The sequence below is a fragment of the Varroa jacobsoni genome, unplaced genomic scaffold (genome assembly GCF_002532875.2).
Source record: "Varroa jacobsoni isolate VJ856 unplaced genomic scaffold, vjacob_1.0 contig00512, whole genome shotgun sequence".
NCBI classification, from domain to species: domain Eukaryota; kingdom Metazoa; phylum Arthropoda; class Arachnida; order Mesostigmata; family Varroidae; genus Varroa; species Varroa jacobsoni.
The window spans coordinates 41,539-57,159 of record NW_019214477.1 but is presented as its reverse complement, the minus strand read 5'-3'; the positions used below and the strand labels follow the sequence as shown (position 1 = coordinate 57,159).

At 40.4% G+C, this 15,621-nt stretch overlaps 2 long non-coding RNA genes across 2 annotated transcripts in view; one reads left to right on the top strand and one right to left on the bottom strand.

The window, feature by feature from the left end:
* LOC111271297 (uncharacterized) overlaps positions 1–6,298 on the bottom strand; it is a 44,783-nt gene extending 38,485 nt beyond the window's left edge. Inside the window, exon 1 of the long non-coding RNA XR_002686793.2 lies at positions 6,037–6,298. This is a non-coding gene — a long non-coding RNA (uncharacterized LOC111271297). The remainder of the gene's footprint in view (positions 1–6,036) is intronic.
* Positions 6,299–6,557: 259 nt separating this feature from the next.
* Positions 6,558–10,689, top strand: LOC111271296 (uncharacterized). The gene is made up of 3 exons (XR_002686792.2): positions 6,558–6,711; positions 8,949–9,231; positions 9,991–10,689. It is a non-coding gene; the product is annotated as an uncharacterized LOC111271296 (long non-coding RNA).
* Positions 10,690–15,621: the final 4,932 nt, after the last annotated feature.

The following is a 15,621-nucleotide window of genomic DNA, read 5'->3' as shown; positions in this document are numbered from 1 at the left end:
ATACTTTAAAGATATACTTAAAATTAATTCAAGGTCATTTGTAATATATTGGCAAGTCATCATAGCGTATGTTAAGCCATGCATATAAGCTGAATAAATTTACAACGGAAAAGGGATAGTTGATCTAGTTTCTTCATTTTATGGTTATAAAGTATTTACTACGCATATGCACTTTTTTTGCCAACTTTAACTAGATTACAGTCTAATCTGTGTAGCGAAATATACTATTATCTTAATAATCGACACATAACAATGGATTCGATTCTAAATAATCAGGTTATCCAAAATACTCTGGGCCCAGAACACGGAGCACCATTGCTTGGCCTAAACATTACATGAGAAGAGGCTCCATGTTTCTCTAAGCCTGGACACTTTCATGAATAAAACATGGAGAGGTGAGCTTACCTGGGTGCCTATCACTCTTAGAACCTGTTGAGCGTACGACAGGACACTGTTGCGCCATTGTAATCAGCCAACAAAAGCAATTAAAAAAATTTTTGAAACCTTCGTCCTACATGAACTTCGGATAGAGACTATGGCTATGCTAGATAGAGTTTGGGAAATGAAAGAGTATGAGGAAAATTCAGAGTGAAAATACACTTATTAGAGACATGGTTATTATTGGTTCTGTTTTCTTCAATATTGTTACTTCCCGGAGCTACGAGAGGTTATCAAGCTTTTTTCACACTTTTCGCATTGTTTTCACCAGTGTATTAATAATAAACAAGGTTTTTACTAAACAACACTCAACGTTACTAAATAATAGCACCGATGGTGTATGGTTACCATGTTGCTTCATGAGTAGCTTGGAGCAACCCCGGATAAATCCAGCTGGATATCTAGCAGGGACAAACTGGCTTATGTTATACCAAATGGGCAATATTTACTTTATCTATACTTTACAATAGAAAAGAAAACTCAAGAAAGCGTTGGAAAATATAACATTTACAGCTTGTTAAACAGCAGGGGTGCGACCAACAACAATTCCAAGTGGACAACATAACTGTTCCTGCTAATCTCTTCCTATTTTGCTCATTTTGCTTTGTCTCCATGTGGCCACCTAGCTCCAACGTGCCATCGAACATATTTCGTCTCTCTTTATTTATGTTTCTAACCCCTGCGTGTGTGTGTGTGTGTGTGTGTGTGTATGAAAGCATTAGTTAGAGCTAAGATAAAAAAAAACCTCATAGCTCTCAAAATCTTCACTCCTCTCTCGCCCCTTTTTACGCTATCACAGTATGTTTGCATATTATATATTGTGATCTCTGCTCTTTGAAGTTGAGTTTCCGCTACGATAGCCGATGGGAACCGCCGCGAAATACAAGCGGAAGCGGAATAATGCCAGCAAAATTGTAATGTCGGCGCGAACTTGGAACGCTACTCTGAGACTTTTGGACAGTGACGAACTTTAAAGGTTCATACGCTTTTTCTTGTACCATCGCGAACGACAGCGTTTCCAAAAGATGATGCCAAAAGCAATGAGCTTTCATCTATGAATCAACGAGCGTTGCCTGATTCTAGTTTGCTTATTTGGAACCAATTGCATTACCGAACTGGTGCGGCATCCCTCAGATACAACAAACACGTGGCGATGGTTGTTGTGCCATCATGTACAGCAGGGACGCGCTAAGTCGCGTTTTACTGAAGAAGGCTTTTTCTATTTAGTTAGCCGCCCTATCCCTTGTTGGTTTTTTTGCGTTTGACACAAACAGAACGTAGAAAGGAGACAAATAACATTGTATAACTATCTGGATTAAACTATGCCGAGGAGCGAGAGCGAATTTTGCAGGCTCATTCGACGACGAGGATGTACGGGTGTGAATATAAAGTATAAGATGCTATTATCAGAGAGCGAAACAAAACAAGATAGAAAAATACTTCGTATCAAGTGATTCCTACTTGGAAGCAGAGGTAGATGCTGTACTGCGCTTGGACCTGCGCAAACAACAACATGGATAGGTTCTGCTTTATGTTAATGCCACCATCGATCTGCTACCCCTACTGCTACAAGCACCACTCAGGGTTTCGGCGATACGCCTCGCTTCCGCAGGCTGTGTGACCCCCCATTGGACTATTTCTACTCCATAACCTTAGGTTTCGGCTAAAGAGAGGCCGACGAATGCTTCAGCTTCTGCACTTATTTGGACTTTAATAAATTCGCTCATTCCACTAATTTAATAGATCCGATATCACTTCTGTCGTAATGATCTCACGATTCGATCCACAGTAGTGAGCATAAACAATAACAATACATACAAACAACAAAAAAACAATTTTTTGAACGTTTACGTTTTCGTTGACACCACGAGTATCGTTTAGGTAGTCCATTGAGTTGTCAAAACAAGTTAACTAAAGATCAGAACAAGTTTTGCATGAAGAATACATAGACATTTATGCTCTTAGTAAGTTTCGTTTCTGTATAACGCTGCTGGCAACTAATGGTAGCCATCACTTTAAGAAATAAGCTCTGATCTTGTTGTACCCGCAGCCTGAAACAATTAATTCTAGTCAATCGCTGGAGGGGCCTTCTCGCTTGGCTTCATTGTATGCGTACCTTTTAGCTTGTGGTGAGTTCCTGTTCATGCTCTTGTACAGTGTCCTCTATAGCCAGGACGAAGGCCGCAGTTTCAACCCATCCCTCACCTTCAAAGCAAATACCTTTTACGGACGCCTCCAAATTCCCTCTTCAGGACGATATTTGCGGCAAAAACTTTTGTCTTCTCTTATATTCTTTCATGGTGGTGCTATAGAGCTTTGAGCAGTATAAAATGATTCCCACCTGTCTCTATGTTTCTATTGTTGCTCAATGGCACCTTCTGCTTATGGCCGTCTGTTCAGAACAGCCACCCAACTCGATGCTTTTGCAGGTGGCGCACATTTAGACTGTTCACCTGCTATTTTTCCTTTGCTCCACTCCCAGAAATCGGCCCTCCCATGGGGCATTTCTTCCGTCTGGGTGCCGCGGAAACGAGAGCTGCGCTCGAATCACTTTGGGGAAATGACCTGGTTCTTGCTATCGCTGGCCGAATCGAGGAGCATTGTAGGGTCGAGATCGAGGGAAGAGAAAAGGAACAGCCAAGCCATGCACAAACCCAATCTGGTGAAGTGCCTTTTTGGGATAAAGGCCAAGCGGGAACTAATGGTAACAATGTGGAGGACAGGGGTGCTGCTCGCGGTGGCAGGTTACAGTGGGGTGGTATTAAGTCAAGAGTGATCATGGGGCCTTGGATGTCTCGAAAGTGTGAGGGCTTCGAAATATTAGTGTAAACAGTCCAATTGTTTGTACAGGTGGCAGAAAGACACAGAACAAAAAACACATGGCATTTAAAATCGGTACAGACTACGCACAGCAGACGTTGTTACGTTAATAAATTCAAGACTTCGTAACAATATTCAGGTTACTTCAGCTCCCGCGTTTAATTCCAGTGGCTTGATCTTATGTGATTTCTAGTATCATAAGTTGAGACGGCTTTGTGACAGTGTAACACTATTTTGGTACAAAAAGACTATTTCATATAGTAACTGCAGATAATAACTTTCAAATATCAAATAGGCTGTAAGTTAAAGACCAAATCAAATCGGTGTTGGAACTATCAGTAAGTAACCGATCGTGCACGATGTTTTTTTGGCCGCTGGCGATTTCATCTTCAGCTAACCTCCTGTCCAGCCTATCTGCTAGGTACAGCCACCAACTACGCAGGATCTCATTGGTCTACAACGAGATAATTGAAGCTCAGGATTTAACGCTGCGCAATAGTGATGCGAAACGTTTAACTATATCTCTTCTGCAAAACCGGTAAGATTCACCGAGCACCTATATATGGAAGAGTGAGACCTGTTATCTATAACACTCTCGCTAATGACAAAGGTTACTTAGAAGAATAGCAGTCAGTAAGAGTTACTAGCAAGAACAACAAATAAATCCGTTAACATTGGTAGTAAAGTGTAGCTGGCTTCTGAGCATTGTCTTGTGTTTCTGTTCGGATATTCTATTAAACAAAATCGTATTTGGCTTCTTTACGTTTTTGACACAAATTGATATATATGCATTGATCTTAAATGACGACATATCGGTGGAGAACGATACTGCCCACTTAGGTACTTCGTACATCGCTTTATATTAATAACATATAAATAAACAAAAAATACACATAATATAAATAAACAACCGGTATCGCGTTCTATTAGTGTGCAAATATGCAAACTAGGTGTGCATAGAAGCTTCTCAGGGCCAGCTTATTGAATGCAACTTTCCCGCTTACTTCCATACATACCGCTGTGCACCTAGAATGACCAATTCATGTTCATCATTAACGCTGTGTTTGTTTCGAGTTTGGCGTACGTTTTTTGAGAGACAAATAAAAGTTTAGACGTCGTTTTATTGGGTTCCGGCATGCCCAGCATAAACCTGTATGATTCAGCAGCAATAAAACGAAAATCCTATACTGTACAGAAACGAATCCACAAGTCTGAAATTGGGCTTCAGACACAGTTCGCACGATATTGCACATTGGGGCCTGGAAAAGTTTTACAGAACCTAAAACTGTCACATAACCACCCCACCGTTTTCAGTCACCATAGTGATCTCAAGGTTGCTTTAGCAGTTACTGAAAAATATTGCATCTAGGGTATTTGTCATCAGTATTGTACTGATGTACGAACATTACACTTTTCTTTAATTTTTTTCCCTTATTTTCAAGTAATTTTAAACATTTGGCGCAAGATTATGAGGTTTAGCATTTGTTGAACTTAGACATTTAAGAATAATTTCATTCATAATGATTATATAATTCTGACTTATATTATTATAATTTAGACTTTAAATTTCAGATATAGCCTAATGGCTCATTTTATTTATGCGAGACCCCCGCAGACTTCTATCTTGAATCTCTTAGAATTAGATTAGAAAGAGGCTAGCAACATGAGGACACTTGGGTACCAGTCTTCGTATATGTGGTGCATGAGAAGCCTAGGCAAAAGATAGATTCTACAGAAGAACGAAACAGCATATGGAAAAATTTGTTTGTGTTGTACAGACTACGCCATCAGGTTCTATCTTTCATTTCATCAAGGAACACGAATAGCCTCTGAGGGCAATTTATTTTGGCGCAATCTTGCCTTGCTTAGGCAAATAGCTATACTTTTTTAAAGTATATAAATGCTTAGAAAAATTACCTATAGGGACGCATGCACTGGACTTTAATTGACAATCAAGCAGAAGCTCTCCTTAACTATGTAGCTCATTTTTATCGAATCTCATCAGCGATCATGCAATTTATAAATAGAAAAAATTATTTATTTTGAATTTCGGCATATATTTGCCGATTTGGCTTTTCACATAGACTCAATGGAGTACACAGCTTTTGTTGATTGGCAGAGTAGAAATGGAAATAAGGCAGAGTTGAGAATAATTGATCTAATGACCCGCGTTATCAAGGAGATATTCGGAATGAATTGGGACACCCATTGGCAGACTATTTCACACAACGAAATGCGTTTATCCACCGTTCGTAGTGTTAAAAAAGGGTAGGCTTTTTAACACCGCAAGCCCACCACGGCACTGTTAATAACGGCAGCTGTTTTTATGTTCGTTTTTAGAATACGGTAGACGATCAGCTATTTTCCAGCTTTCTGTTTCGTTGAGATTATAAATTTTAAAGAAATCTGCCGTGTCTGTCGTCGTCATCATTATTCGGTCTCTTAAAAGTCCTACGAAGGCTTCCACACACAGAAACAGACCATCTTTGATAGAGATTAGACAGAAAATTCATCAAAAAATGCATTTAAAAAAAAAACAATTTCTGATTAGCCCAAATCGTTGGTGCGGAAATTACAGGCTGTTCTAAGGAGCGATCACTGCCTTTCATGTGAGATTCATGTAGGCAATAAAAGTTACCACCAGTTTTTGAGGCTTCTTACATCGTTGCGTCTTTTTGTACCCTTATAGAGTCTTAGATGTTTAATACATTCAGTGTACTATCAGTTGCATTATTTTTAAATTGCCCTTTAATTTAAAATCATAAGCAAAGCACTTACCCTTTTTGGTTTATTGTGTGCAGCATGGCTGAGTATAGACATACAGAGGCCATTTAGCCACGGTTCACGTTCCAAATATTCTTCACGAATTTAGGCGTGTCTCTATCCACATACAACATCCCGTCCAAACATTTGTTTTCATTTAGATTGCGGCTTATAAACAAACAACACCCATCTTATTCCGTTCTTATCCAAACATCCAGTGTGTGTGTCCTGCGACAAGGTTTCAGCAGAGACAGCATTAGTTTTGATCTAAGGCCAATTACGCTGATGATGTTTGTAAAGTATCTGTGGCGTTGCTGGTAGTCATGCTTTTTATACTGTCTAATCGTGGGAGAATACATTCCAAAAAGAACACCGTTTCTCTTATTGCCCAACTCAGTAGACGGTCGTTGTCTGTAATAGGGCTTGCTACTAGCTCCTTCCGCTAGCATAGTTCGAAGGTGCAGGCGGAATAAAGATGAGGGTATAAGAAGGGCCGGTCGAAACACGTACTGGTTACTACTTTGCTCGTCCCGGGCCAGACGTGACCCACACGTAGCCGTTGTGCCTCAACGCCTTTCTGCTAAACCACAAGTTAAACACATTCTGCTGTGCCTGCTTTCTGCTGGGTTTCCGCAAAGGAGTCAATTTTCGTCATCCTGGTCTGGTCTCTGCTTGTACAATCTTGTTACCGTACGTATTGAACTTGTTTATGGCATCTATTACTCATAGCAAATCATCGAGATTTTTTCTTTGCATCGGACAGGCGGTGACAAACTCTGCGCGGAAAGCACCGTAATCCGTTAGTTATGAAATTAAGCGGGAATATTCCTATACATCTAGCAGATACTTTATGCTTAGTGGATTTAAAGACACGAGTAGTTTTGTTAGATATACACATGTATCGCATGAGAGACATACAGTGAACACTACGATATTTTTCGAGATATGTTGCTTTAGTTCTGTTAATCAACCTGCAATAGAAGAATATATTGACTCTGTTACCCAGCAGTATATTCTTCCAGTGTTTCCTTACTCTACGACAAATCTCTCATATAATTTTATATATAGTCCATATTTTATTTGACATTAAACCGTTTACATCAAGGAATAGCGTCAATCACAAATGAAGCGCTTATATTTTTCTTTTTGAATTTAACAAAAACGGTTTCTCAAAAAGTCATACAAATATTGTGCAGACATACGTTTATACTTTTCCTTACGATTAATCGTCACGAAGGGCTATATAGAAACTTTTTAACTGGTATATAATGAACTATGTGGCCGGTCGTAAACAGATTAGTTTGAATCTTTTCTTCTAGGACAAAGATAAGTTAGATAAACTCTAAGGATAGAGTTTAAGGCTCGAAACAATGTAAGAGTGTAAGTGGCATCGATCTCGACAAAGCGTTTTCAGTTACGTGAAATGGCACAACAAGATAGTTCATCAACAGTCCAGCCCATGCGTTCAACAGCCTACAAAGGGCAAAAGAAAATAGCGCCAACAGCATACGTAGAGCAAGCTGTTTGAGAAAATATCACTTGTAAGGAAGATGAAAAAGGGCATTCCCACGTAGCCCTGTGCTCCGGACACGTCGTCCATCGGGGACATACATTTTTCCAGAAACGATTCTGCAACAGACCTTCACTCGACTTCATTTTAATACCGCGAATCGCATATGCGACTGTAGCAGCCCCTGTAGTGTCCCTCTCTTTTTCGCTTTTGTTTGAAAATCGCGATCGGATTTCCATCGGCTTTGTCGGACCAAAACGCCGTCTTCCTTTTGCGTTTTTTTGCGCCGCCGCTTCTGCTGTGCAGTAGGTCTGTCTACGTCGAACTCACAAAGCCTTTCTTCCGGCTGCCAGCAATCGAGAAGCTACTAGCGAATCCGAAATCAGCCTATGAGATGCAAGCTGGTAGCTTCGTAGAGTAGAACGCCTAGCTCTACATTTTGCTGTAGTACCTTGAAGCCGGTACGCAATTTCTAGACAGCTGACGAAACGCAAGTGTGGCGCGGAAGACAAGGGGGCAAGAAGCGGGAGATGGGGCTACTAGCTTAGACAACAATAGCAACATATATAGGAAGAGCTTGGAATTTTAGAATCGTGTGTTCGTTTGACAATAATATCTGTCTATTTATTTGTCTAGCTGTCTATTCCAATTCTGTAGAAGCTAAAAAGCTAGCGTTGTCTATAGGAAAATACATGTCCCTATGCGTTATACGTAGGTACATATTTGTATGTATTTCATTGTGAGCAGCGTAAAGAGAACCCGAAATATCAGTGTACAACATATTATCAGGCCACACATAAAAAACGTCTCCCGCAACCCTATCGCGAAAAGTGTTACTTTTCGAATTAAGTCAGTCGTATAATCGGGTCTAGGTAACAATTTGCCAAATAAAACAGAATTGTAATTATTCATTTTTTCAAAAGGTAGCTCTGTGAGCAGTACCATAATAACCACGTTGGTTTCTATACTATTTCTATAGTAATAATTAGCTCAAATAAGAGCGTCTGCCTATTGTTGGAGTGAGTTCGTTCCGCTTTTATGTCCGATCATCTGTAGGCATTTTTTTTTTTTAAGTACTAATTACGCTCAGCTACCATCATCGGATCAATAGGGTAGCTTTATAGTCTGAGATATTATGAGGTATCCCTATGCACCTCTAGGTCACCTAAAACTTCTCTAAACGCTTTTTTTTTTTCGTTTCGCCGATTGACAATGCTTTTTCCGTGATCCGTTATTCACTCACGATTTTCTAGTGGGCATGCTGGTGAAGTTATACGTTATATCAAGTATATAGCAGTTATAATAAACTGTGTATTAATATTATCGGTTGTTATGGCGTCTATTTCTTGATATTCGTTTGTGGGAAGAGCCGACGTGTGCTGTTAACTGATTAACATTCCCACTGCTTCCCACCTAGAAGCGGCGCATTGTGTGGCTACACCATCAGGGAGAAAAAACGGCCCAGCATCGATAATCACTTGCCTTAATGGCATTCTGGAGCCAACGCGTCGCATCGAACGTCAAGGCCGTCACAAGAAGCCAGCCTTTCCCTCGCCTTTTGATATACGCCTACCTCGCCCATTGTCCGATATAAAGATCCATAAGGACTGCGATCATATAAAAAATGAGACCTGAAATGGATGCTCAGTGTAGCAGCATCAAACCCGCGACTGTTTTAGGACTTTTTAGCCGATAGCTTGGTTCGTATATGCCGCACTTCAAAATCACTATATAGCTGATCAATCAGGATATCGATGACTATTTGCAATTTTTTTTCCAAACATTCTGCCATCTACAAAACACGGATCGCATGAGGTGGAGGCTTTTTCTCACTTCTAGCTTATGAGCATCTTTTATTTTTGTCTTTATTTATATTATTATTTATTACTATTAAAGGTATTTTATTCTATTAATATTGCGTAATTTCACATTTTGAACGTCACCGACGCGATGCAGTTTTGCTGATTTGTCGCATCGTCGCAAGTTTGCTTTTGTATGCCCAGAGGATAACGGCTATACTTCTGTTGAAAAACGCACATTTTAGGTCGTCAGTCATTCATGTGTTCAGGAGCTTGGCCTACACTAACCTGAGTACAACTATCTTTAGTAACTATGAAGTCCTAGCTCTTACTATTTCAGTAATATATATTATATCAGTTTTATCCGTTATATCATTATAATCTATGTTTTGGCGTTTATGTCAACGTCATAGCACTCTATATCGTATTCTTTGCTAGCTACTGATACATCAGCGCTGGGGCGTATGCTCGATACTGGCCGATTAAGCATCGTCATCGCCACCAATGAATGAATATATTAATTCTATACCGTTTCGAATATGGTTTACTCACCTCCCAATGCCTGGAACTTAGAGACCAATTACATCGGCTAATTATAATACATAGCATTACGTAGCAGTCAAATAACACGGTTTACGGTGCTATTCGATTGGTTTCTAGCACCGTCATCGTCATCACAATCATGATCCGGATCTTCTCCTTGTTTATTTCATTGCTCGACCTCTGGTCCATCCTGCATAAGTCCGTCCTGTTGTTTTGAGGAAGAACCTGAAATCAAGGCCTAGGCAGGATCTTCGGCCTGCTGCAAAACGGGCCAGAAGCTATAGCAGCGAGGAGGGGATCGAAGAGGAGCCATAGACTGGCACCACCGATGGGAGGACAGAGAACAGGATCTGATCAAACGCCATAGCCGCCGCCGCCGCCTCCGGACGGGCAAAACACGCAGGCATCTGGAAGCTGTCCGGTTTGACCTCAGGTTTCGATGGATCTTGTGTGCGTGTGCCCGACCGTCTGATAGATATATTCCCACATATCACATCACATGATCCGATGTACTGCGGCCGGAGGGTTGTCCGAGCTCCGTGCATTGGGGCCCCAGATGCTCATATCGTATACTAGCGCCCTCTGTTAGGGTCGGTGCGGGCGAGCACCGCTGAGTGGGGAAAGCTTGCAAAGCTGCTGATCCATACAGATCACAGTGTCTATGTGAGACCCCTTGCACAGGCACGTTCATTCGTAGCCAGATGTATGTGTGCGTAACACAGCTATCACTTCATTCACTTATAAAGACGACGGGAAGCAGATGTATGCGCGCGGTAAATAAAGTTGAACAATAAATACGCGGAAAGCAAAAGTTCACCTTTTCGTTTCAGGTGTTCTTAAACGGACGATTTTAGGAGATTTAGTTCACAAATTCGAGATTATGTTGATGGGGAGGCAATGCTAGGAAAAATTATTGACCAATCAATCTCAAAGCAATGTCAGCTATTTTAAATAAAATCAGGCCAAATTAAAACAATTTGCGTTTAATAAGTAAAGCTGACTAGATAGGCTTTTAATGATTTAAATTATTATTTTACACGCTAGTTTGAATGAAAACAAAGGGTGGCTTGCAGGATGAAAACTAATCGCGCAACTTAGTGAATACTTGAAACTTTAACCTGAGGTATTCTCTTGTTCTCTGTCAATCTCTATAAATTTAACAGGTTAGTTACGTCACAATTTTTCTTGCTCGAAGTACTTGTAATTCTAATGAAGCGGAGTATATTCTATCTAGTGTCCTTTGTTTTTGTTCTCTCGACTGCTTTCGAGATCGCTTTATGATTGCACAAACTAATACGAGCTAGACTGGGCTCCTATATTTGATGTTTCATATGTATGCAGCGACAGGGCAAACCCTTGCTGTTATCCAAGAGAAACATAGTTTCAATTTGGCTCAGTCTATTGAAATGGTAAGATAATCGGCCGCGAAAATGACAGTGAAAAAAGGCAAACAACCCTGATCGGCGCGAAGGGTCAGTAACCGCTCATGCATACGACTAAACGCTTCCAGGTAAGCGCCGTTCGAACGCTGCAGCGATGGCTGGCTCAGACCCAGCTTAGAGGGGACTTCACAAGCTACGTAAATCGTAGCAGTGTCATTGGCAACTGTTACCGCGAAGTAAAGTCAATTTTGGGCACCATGCTATAAATTACGTGTTGGCATTCTGTATTAATATACACATGGGCCATACCGAAACACGAACCCAGTCACGATCGGTTCTGAAGTGTGTGTTTCACAGATCCGGCGGTCCCTGGTAAAGTGATCGTGGGAGGACGTTTCGGAGTCGATCGTTTTGCGTAGACCTCAAAACCTTTATATTTTCTGTTTACCGTTTAAATAAGGTATGCAGATATTATTTCAACGCGTACCTTTTCAAATACTGTCTATGAAAGAAATTGTCGTGACCGTTTTATAGTGTCTGAAGTGCGTCGAGTCCGCTTTGAAGAAATGCTTATTAAGAAAGTTATGTGTTATGCCCTATGAAGTTGCTGGTAATTAATAGTACACGAATCACACCTCATATAATATGCTCAATCAAAAATCTAAAAACTAGATAATATTATAAGTGGCTAATGTTCGATTTGCTTAGTACCTGATTTGTAAAATGCGGATTTCGTAGTAGTTTAGTAACGACTTCACCACTTTTGAATTCTATTTCTATTAGATATCGTACGATCAAACTATTGTAAAAAAAAAAAAATAAATATTAGTAAGGGTTTAGACATACCTTCACTAGCCCTTCACCTCTATATGCTTATACGAAAATTTCCCGAAATCTCTCGACAGATTACGACACCGTGATGTCGACAGGATAGCTCGCCCTTCACAGATGCAATATTTAAACTTAAAGATAATGATGGAGGCTCGATGCAACGGAACTGTCATTTTCAATGCGACATGAGCGGTTAGAAGGGTGCATCAAATGATAAGAGGCGGCCACCAACGTCGTTTCAACAAGCAGGTGAACGTCCTCATTGCGCATCACGTACGATATCATATAGGCCTTTGTACGTCTCGCCATAAATTAGCCTGCAAATTTACGACTACTGCACGTACAGGATATAAAGCCATAGGTAGACAGCGATCTTCAGTACGTTGTTTCACTATGCTTTGGATTGTGTTATAGGGATAGTGTCATATGAATTCTCTGTCAGACAAATAATTCTTGGCCTTTCATCATTTTGACATATCGTGGAGCGTACACACGTTAATGTACTATATATACACGCATAGGTTAAAGGACTATCACAACAGGCCTATTCTAAGTGGCAACTGCGCTCAGACTAACCTTTCTGTTCATCGAAATTATCTTCATTATACCACTGCAATCTGCTAGGTACGGTCGAAAGATAGTTCAAAGAAAGGAAATAACGGGACAAAAGTACAAACAATGGCGACATGATGTATTAAATCAGGACCGACAGTGATTCTCATTTGTTTTTCTTGAATTGAAATGAATCTTTGAGATGAAATGAAAAAATCTTTATTTACTTACATATTGATATTAGTAAACCATCGAAGAGCAAATCCTCGTAATACTGTTATTCCTATGAACGTCGCATTTGGCCATACAGGCTTCTTTCCTGTTACAGCAAAATGTATTTGGCACACAGCTTATACGGGGCCAAAAATGTTCACCATATGTGTGTGCGTGTCTGTGTGCAGGACGTATATGAATATGTATACGGGAGGATAAGACATATTTTGGCATTTACCTCTCATAAGGTAAAAGCTAGACAGATGATCATCTTGGGATACGCAAAGGGTAAGTTATATTTTCGGTGCGCTTTTCCCACAGCACGAACTATCATGCCGAGTTGGATTTTTCTGCATTTCTCCTGACGTGAAAACGTGGACGAGACGAGCACTGCTCGTTCGTCCGCAATTCCAAGGACGTTTTCACATTACTTAAAACCAAATTTCCTATGTTTGAACGAGTTCGGGTGGCATGATGTCATCAGACCTCCTTCGTAAAGGCTAGACCGTTACAAAGTACCTATAAATACTCACAAGATTTTCACGTATGTCTTTCTCATACTCGTACGTCTAGATTTATTGAAATTTTATTCAAAAAATTACACATAGCGCACTTTATTTTATTTATTATTAGTATTAACAGCATCTATTTGCGACTTGTCCAAGCACCGATGGTGTTCTATTCAATGCAGGATTGAACCGCGATTTGATCAGCTATACATGTTTACTAAATTTTATTATACCATATTATAAAAGCGCAATATAATTTTGACAGCTAAAAATGCTTTCGAACATTTTGTAAGAGCGAATCAAACATTGCTTGATAAACTGGGGCTGGGGCTGGGGCTGGCTCTGAACTCAAAGTCTCTGCAGCGAAACCCCCAAAAAACAACGAGGCCGCTTGTGTTCGCAAACGTTGTCGTCGTATTAGCCGTGAGCTTTTGTGTTTACTACCGCCATAAGCGTAAGCGCTCATTCGTACAAAGTAAAGATCGACACGACCGTGTTTCCTGTGTTCAATACGATATCTATCTTGTTACTTAAATCAGTATCTACTATTTAAGAAAATCGTTGTTTGCAAGATTGGTCGGATGTGTTACTTTATATAATAAAGCTGCGGTTGATTCAACACAATTCTGTTACTTATGATAAAATCTGATGCAGACCCGTCGATTCAATAAACACTGTCTAGGAAAACATCTGTATCTGCGAAGCTGTCGGTAATAACAGAATTGGCCATAAGTATCGATAGAGTCAAGCGTTGTTGTCAAGCGTCAATGTTGCTAGCGTAAAAATTTTTCCCCGTTAATCGAACACGTAGCATCGATTCGAGTGCTAAACTATTGCTGTAAAACGATGATAAATCAAGCTCGGCTTTAAAATAAAACATAAACGATGACTGAACCCGTGCTAAAAGTTGCTTCGGATTTTTTACAACGTCGATTTTAATTGATGCGACGAAACAGCTTCCCCAGTCTACCAGGACCCGATTAAAGAGGTCTTCGGCGTGTTAATCCAAATCGTCCACGGGTACTATCTTCAAAATCAACCAGCGGGTACCATTTATTGTTCTCGCTATAATGCAATGGCAACGCGCCTCTCCGCTGAACTTACCCACTTATAAATGTTGGATCATTTGCTACCTTTTTAAGGCTAAGAGGGACTGCCAACAGGCCGCGTATATAACAAAGTGAGCGCCAACTTTATTGAATGTAAGCAGTTGGAACTTCGCAGAGCGAGCATACCCAGATGCTTAGCTTATTAGGTGCTCGGAGTATACCGAGGCATCACCGCCGACTGGGGACTCGTGATCCTCAAAAACGGTGCCAAATTCACCGCAGCAATTTTCCAGCCTTCACTCGGCGCCCCTAATATATGTTCTAAAGGCAAGTGGGAGAGCTAAGCGGTTTGCCTTTATGGGGGGCACAGCGTGCCAGCCCGGAGCAAAGTGTTCTTGTCCCCTGCTCTGGTGGCTGACCGAAGCCTCAACCCCCTTGTCAGCGCCGTTAGAATGCCTCACAAGTCGTTTGCCAGCTAAGGCCTTTGTATCCTTCAGAACAAGTAATGAGGACCCGAGAACACGAATACACGCGTTTCTTACCAGCGTAGGAGGCCTGCGTGAGAGTCTCGATTGTGCAAAATATCCTATATCCGTCAATCCACCACTTCAACATGCTGCAGTGCATAGCACGAATTTATCGTCTATTCTAGGGTCTGAAAATCATACAAGACTTTGCCGAGAACATTGCAAATGTGAAGCCGCATCGGATGTTTTTCCGTGTTTTCAGGATAGCTTGAAATGGTTGCGTCGTCAAGTATATATATATATATATATATATATATATATATATACATATATATATTTCGTGTACTCTTCCTGTCTGGCGATAATTGACCTATATGAATCCCGATTAGCTTCCCATTTCGTTTACCATTATTATACCCCTTATGTTTAGTACGTCTTGCCTCTTTTCTCTCAGAAAAATAGGCTCGATTTTCATGTTTGAAAACATGCCTTATTCTAGTTGCATCGCAGAACGATTCATCCGGCCGCCATTTTGGTTCGTCCGTCCATTTTCTTTGTTTGTTTTGTCTAGATGTTAGGTTAAATCGAAAACAAATAAACTGCATATATATTACGTATATATATATATATATATATATATATATATATATTGACGATATTGCAAAAATTAGTAGAAATTGTACACATATGGAGATATAAACCATTGAAAATCTAATCGTACAGTCTCTTATGGCGTAGTAGCAGT